The following is a 7,380-nucleotide window of genomic DNA, read 5'->3' as shown; positions in this document are numbered from 1 at the left end:
ACCACTATCCAACATGCATCTCAAACTATTAAGTTTGCAAGAAACATAGTAACACAATAAGCAAGATGACGTAATGCAGACAAAAAGAAATCTAGCAATAAGATTAAACCCCATCATTTTATCTTTAGTGGAAACAATACAATACGTGTCTTCGTCATTATTGTCACTTGATTAGAGCACGTCAAGATTTAACCCACTACTATGCACCACTCCCTCAAAAGAAATACTCACCTCTCTTGGCCAGAGAAGACAAATAGATCAGAAATCATGTATAGCCATTTAATTATGCAGCAAAGATGATGGAAATATGCCCTAGAGGCAATAATAATGTACTATTATATTTCCATTTTCATAATTAGCAGTTTATATTTCATGCTATTAATGTTGTGATACTGGAATATGTTATTCAGTGGAAAACTGATATGCACGTGTGGAATGATAAACGGTAAAGTATAGGTTATCGGTCTTGCCTCTAAGACTAGCTCAAGTGTTGTTGGTGGTCATGTTTTTCGGTCTCAGGATATCGTTAGTGTAACAATAGTCCTGAAACAATATAGAGAGTACGACGTAAGAAGAATGATCATATTGGATCGACCCAATCTTGTTTGTTATACTTTGAGATAGTATTGTCTGAAATCAATTGTTATAGCACAGAGTGTTAGCATGTGTTTTAGTTCCTCGGGCCATGAGAGTCACTACAAAAAAAACACTTCCATGATGATACGTGTTTGTCACAGTAGGTCACGTTTTCTGTCATGCATGTACATCCGTGACGATTTTATGGCAGAATCAAGATAGTCATATCTGTGCTGTCATAGAAGTGTTCCATGACAATACTCAAATTATCATCACAGAAGTGTCCACTTCCATGATGATAAATGACGCATCATAGAAGTGTTTTCATCAAGGGTAAACAACACGTGGCATCCACTGTAATGGGTCATTGTTAAGCTATCGGGTTCTGGTATGGATCTGATAACTCGTTAACAGCTCGGACCAATGGGGATTTTCCGCGTGTAAAATTCTCATTGGCCAAAGGAATCACGTGTCAGCTCAGTGTCGCGACAGATGTCATTCATCCAATGGATGAGACGGGCCTACACTACTGCAGGATGGTCCTAACGCGATACTACAATCAGAGACCCTTCGACGAAACTGTGTGTGGTGCATTAATTGCAAACGGTCGTGTAGGAAAATCGTAAACAATGATACGAACTGTTTGCGATGGCGGAGACATCAAACACGATTCAGATTAGAGTTGAGTGTGCGATACGTGGCATACAATTCACTCAGATGAACTATTTGTGATTAGGCAACACAACAGAAACGGTGAGCCAAATCAAGGTGTGTGCGATATGCGGCATATAGTTCACTCGAATGAACTGTTTGCGATGGGCCAAGACAACAGAAATGGTTCAACTTAATAAGATGTGTGTGATACATGACAAACATGTCCGTAATCAGAAATGTGTGCGAAAACTGATAATAACACGACACATTGCTGCTAATAAGCTGTGTGTGTTGCGGGAAAACGCTTGATGTCGCTTGAACTACGTCGGCATTTCCCCAAAGAGGAAGGGATGATGCAGCACAACTACGGTAGGTATTTCCCTCAGTTATGAAACCAAGGCATCAATCCAGTAGGAGAACCAAGCAACACTATGTAAACAGTACCTCACACAAAGAACAAATACTTGCAACCCGACGCTTATAAGGGGTTGTGAATCCCTTTTCGGGTAATGGCGCCAGAAATTGTCAAGTTGACGGGATAATAATTGTGATTGAGTGGATAAATAGATCTCGAATAAATGCGAAACAAAAGATGCAAATAAAAAGTGCAGCAAAGTATTTTTGGGTTTCTAGAATAATAGATCTAAAATAAAAGCAAATAAAAATATATCTCAAAGGCAAATAATAGATTGGAAAGCAAATATGATGGAGAATAGACCCCGGGGCATAGATTTCACTAGTGGCTTCTCTCAAGAAATAACACACGATGGGTAAACAAATTACTGTTGGGCAATTGATAGAAAATCGAATAGTTATGACGATATCAAGGCAATGATCAATATATAGGCATCACGTCCAAGATTAGTAGACCAACTCCTGCCTGCATCTACTACTATTACTCCACACATCGACCGCTCTCCAGCATGCATCTAGTGTATTAAGTTCATGGAGAAACATAGTAATGCAATAAGAATGATGACATGATGTAGACGAGATCTATTCATGTAGGAATAGGCCCCATCTTGTTATCCTTAATAGCAACAATAAATGCGTGTCTTGCTGCCCCTTCTGTCACTGGGAAAAACACCGCACGATCGAACCCATCACAAAGCACCTCTTCCCATGGCAAGAGAAATTGATCTAGTCGGCCTAACTAAACCAACCATTCGAAGAAGAAATACGAGGCTATAAATAATCATGCATATAAGAGATCAAAAGAAGACTCAAATAATATTCATGGATATAGATCTGATCATAAACTCAAAGTTCATCGGATCCCAACAAACACACGCAAAAAGAGTTACATCAAATAGATCTCCAAGAGACCATTGTGTTGAGAATCAAAAGAGAGAGAGAGAGGAAGCCATCTAGCTACTGCCTATGGACCCGTAGGTCTATTATAAACTACTCACGCATCATCGGAGAGGCACTAATGAGGATGATGAACCCCTCCGTGATGGTGTCTAGATTGGATCTCGTGGTTCTGGAACTTGCGCTCCCCTAGGGTTTCTGGAATATTTGGGTATTTATAGGGCGAAGAGGCGGTGCAGGAGGCCACCGAGGTGGGAACAACCCACCTGGGTGCTCCCCTTAGAGCTCCCCTCTGGTACTTCTTTGTCCCATCAGCTGTCTTCTGGTCCAGAAAAAGTCTCCAAATTTTTTGCTGCGTTTGGACTCTGGTTGGTATTGATTCTCTGCGATGTAAAAAATAAGCAAAAAACAGCACCTGACACTGGGCACTATGTCAATAGGTTAGTCCCAAAAAATGATATAAAGGTGTTATAAAATGATTGTAAAACAGCCAAGAATGATAATATAACATCATGGAACAATAAAAAATTATAGATATGTTGGAGACGTATCAACTCTTGCTGGTATACAATTGCCAGCAATTGATGAAATCATCACCGGTGGGTTCCCTAGTTTACTCTGTTGCGATGTGATTTGCTCTGTCCACAGAAGAACAACATATATAACCAAAATAAACATCCAATTATATAAGTGACTATACAAAACATTCACATACACCTCAATAAACAATTACATGCATTCTAAACTAGGAGAAACAGTCATCTAATCAGCTACTTCTTGTGACGATGCCGCCACTGCTCTATGGCTTGATCCCTCGTCTGGGGCAGGATGAAGGGACTTAGTCATGTCAATGATCTACCTGTACATCTCATAGCTTGTGTACGCGTCCTTGACCGCATACTTGATGTGTTCTTCATCTAGTCTCTACTCCCAGGCACTATTCCAGGCGATCTTGTCCTTCTTGATCTCATCCTTCATCTTCATGTAGTATGGGTCAATGATGGTCGAGGCGAGGTCAACTAGGGATTCTTGGTTGTTCTTCATGTTGCCCTAGACCGTGTAGTGGTCACGGATGTCGACAAGATTCCAGCAGGCCAAGCGCGAAATCTTGAGCGCTTATAGATCATTGTTGGTGTCCACCATAGCGAAACTGTAGTAGAGGTTGTTGATAAACCTGGCGAAACGCTCGCAAGGCCTTGTGGCCAGGTAATACACATCACAAGAAGCTTGCAAGAAAATTGACTAAGGAGTTAGTTACAAGACGATGTATTATGGAACAAGTAAAGAGACTTGCTGGTAATGAGATTGAACTAGGTATGAAGATACCGACGATCGAATCTTGGGCAAGTAACATACCGACAGACAAAGGGTATTATGCATGTTGTCATAAGGTTTGACCAATAAAGATCTTCATAGAATATGCAGGAACCAATATGGGCATCCAGGTTCCACTATTGGTTATTGACGGGAGAGGTGTCTCGGTCATGTATACATAGTTCTCGAACCCGTAGGGTCCGCACGCTTAACATTCATTGACGATATAGTGTTATATGAGTTATATGATTTGGTGACCGAATGTTGTTCAGAGTTTCGGATGAGATCACGGACATGACGAGGAGCTCCAGAATGGTCCGGAGGTAAAGATCGATATATATAGGACCATGATATTTGGACACCGGAAGAGTTTCCATAGGTACCGGGTAGTCATCGGATCACCAGAAGGGGTTTCGGGAAGCCCCGGGAAGATGATGGGCCTATTGGGCCAATAGGGGGGAGCACACCAACCCACAAGGGGCTGGCGCACCCCCCCTATGACAGCCGGCCTATAGGAGAAAGGAAGGAGGGGGATCCGGCCTCCCCCTTTCCTTTCCCACCGGCACATATGGAAGGGGGCACGGCTTGGGGCAGGAGCCGAAGTGGGATTCGGCCCCACTTGGGGTGCCTCCTGGCTGCCTCCCCTCTCCCCAACCTATATACATGTGGGAGGCGCCACACATAACCACGACAATCGTTTAGCCATGTGCGGCTCCCCTCTAGATAGTTTCGTCCCCCGGTCATATTTTCGGAGTGCTTAGGTGAAGCCCTGCGGAGATAGCACCATCACCACGCCATCGTGCTGTAGGAACTCATCTACTACTTCGCCCGTCTTGCTGGATCAAGAAGGCAAGGACGTCACCGAGCTGAACATGTGCTGAACATGGAGTTGTCGTACGTTCGGTACTTGATCGGTTGGATCACGAAGAAGTTTGACTACATCAACCGCGTTACTAAGCGCTTCCGCTTATGGTCTACGAGGGTGCATAGACATACTCTCCCCTCTCGTTGCTATGCATCTCCATGGATAGATCTTGCATGTGCGTAGAATTTTGTTTTGTTTTCCATGCAACGTTTCCCAACAGTGGCATCCGAGCCAAGTCTATGCGTAGATGATATGCACGAGTAGAACACAAAGAGTTGTGGGCGGTGATAGTCATACTACTTACCGCCAACATCTTATTTTGATTCAGCGGTATTGTGGGATGAAGCGGCCTGGACCAACCTTACATGTCGATGCACATGAGACCGGTTCCACCGATTGACATGCAACTTGTTTTGCATAAAGGTGGCTGGCGGGTGTCTATTTCTCCTACTTTAGTTGAATCGTATTTGACTATGACCGGTCCTTGAAGAAGGTTAAAACAACAAACTTAATAAATCACTATTGCGGTTTTTACGTAGTTAAGAACGGTTCTTGCTAGAAGCCCATAGCAGCCACGTAAAACTTGCAACAACAAAGTAGAGGACGTCTAACTTGTTTTTGCAGGACATTTTGTGATGTGATATGGTCAAGACGTGATGTGATATATGTTGTTGTATGAGATGATTGTCAGTGTCAAAATCGGCGGATCTCGGGTAGAGGGTCCCGAACTGTGTGTCTAAGGCGGATAGTAATAGGAGGCGGGGATACAATGTTTACCCAGGTTCGGGCCCTCTCGATGGAGGTAATACCCTACTTCATGCTTGATTGATCTTGATGATATGAGTATTACAAGAGTTGATCTACCACGAGATCGTGGAGGCTAAACCCTAGAAGCTAGCCTATGGTTATGATTATTGTTGTCCTACGGACTAAACCCTCCAGTTTATATAGACAGCGGAGGGGGCTAGGATTACACAGAGTTGGTTACAAGGGAGGATATCTACATATCCGAATTGCCAAGCTTGCCTTCCATGCAAAGGAGAGTCCCACCCGGACACGAGACGGAGTCTTCAATCTTATATCTTCATAGTCCAACAGTCCGGCCAAAGGATATAGTCCAGCAGTCCGAGGACCCCCTAATCTTGGACTCCCTTAGTAGCCCCTGAACCAGGCTTCAATGACGATGAGTCCGGCGCGCAGATTGTCTTCGGCATTGCAAGGCGGGTTCCTTCTCTGAATACTCCATAGAAGATTTTGAACACAAGGATCGTGTCCGGCTCTACAAAACAAATTCCACATACCACCATAGAGAGCATATTATTCCACAAATCTAATCTGTTTACAACTCTTCATAACGTGACTTCCTGCCGTAGCTCGGTCATTACGAACCATTTTTCCCTACCTGCCACTTCACGTGTTGCGAGGCGGTTTTATTGGCACGTCTTGTCGAAGCAGAGATCGTGTTCCCCTTATCACGGGGTTCTCATCAATACGGGTGTGGGTAACCCAATCATGCTTGTTAGTATGACTCCTCGATTTTAGGCAAGTTCCAGACGGCCACGCGGAGGACACTTGATATTCGCCCTCTTTATAAAGGGGCCAAGGCATGTCCTTCTCTTCTCGCGCTCAATCCTTCCCTTCCCTCACCTCGAGTTCCAACACCCAAGGCTCAGGCTAAGCGGTTTGGACCTTCAACCATGTCCGGATCCAACCTTTAAGGCCGGTGGATGGCCTCTTCTGTCATAAAGGAGGACATCAAGAAGCTAAGATAAGCCAGGTATCTAACCGCCGAAATCTCGCACAGGCTGCCCGCTTAAGGGCAGGTCATCCCCACTCCCGAACCCAACGAGAGTGTCGTATTTGTTTCCCACTTCCTCTGAGGGCTAGGCTTTAGTCTTGATCCCTTTGTTAGAGGGCTTATGTTCTATTACGGGCTCGATTTCCACGATCTAGCCCCAGATTCCATCCTTCACATCTCGTCGTTTATCGTCGTGTGTGAGGCTTTCCTCCGCATCACCCCACACTTCCGTCCTGTGGCTCAAGACTTTCAATGTGAAGCCGAAGATGATCGAGGGGCGACACTTAGAGTGCGGAGGTGCCGTAATAAGCAAAAATGCTGGTGTTCCGTGGCCAGAGGGTTCCTTCCCAGAGGTGTCCGGTTTATGGCAACGAGAGTGGTTTTATATCACAGCTCCCCAAAGTGCCAAGTGGGTAGCTGCCTCTGCCTTTCGCTCGGGCCCCCACCACAACTGGCGTCATGGATCAACAAGGGGCTGAACTGGGGGCCAGTAAATGATGTGCCAATATTGCCGAGTCGCATCCGAGATCTCCTTGAGAGAGATGTCAGCCTGGTCACGGTAATGCAAGTCATGCTAGTTCGTCGAGTCCCGCCTTGCAAACGTCGACCCCTCCGTATGTGGGAATTCAACCCGGAAGGACCGCGAACTATTCAGCACTTCCTCGGCATGACGCTCGAAGAGATGTACAAATTGTTCTTAGGACCACAAATAAATTGTCCGGACACCACCGAGGATGTGGGTCTGAGCTGTAATCGCCCAGATACCCAAGTAAGTAATTCCGTGGCCGAACAGATTGTCTTTTTATTTATCATAACATTATTCTGAAAAGTCGCTCCTTGACCAGGTTTGCGTAACAAAGGC

The sequence above is a fragment of the Triticum urartu genome, chromosome 1, assembly GCF_003073215.2.
Source record: "Triticum urartu cultivar G1812 chromosome 1, Tu2.1, whole genome shotgun sequence".
In the NCBI taxonomy this organism is placed as follows: domain Eukaryota; kingdom Viridiplantae; phylum Streptophyta; class Magnoliopsida; order Poales; family Poaceae; genus Triticum; species Triticum urartu.
Note: the sequence above shows the minus strand (reverse complement) of the source record.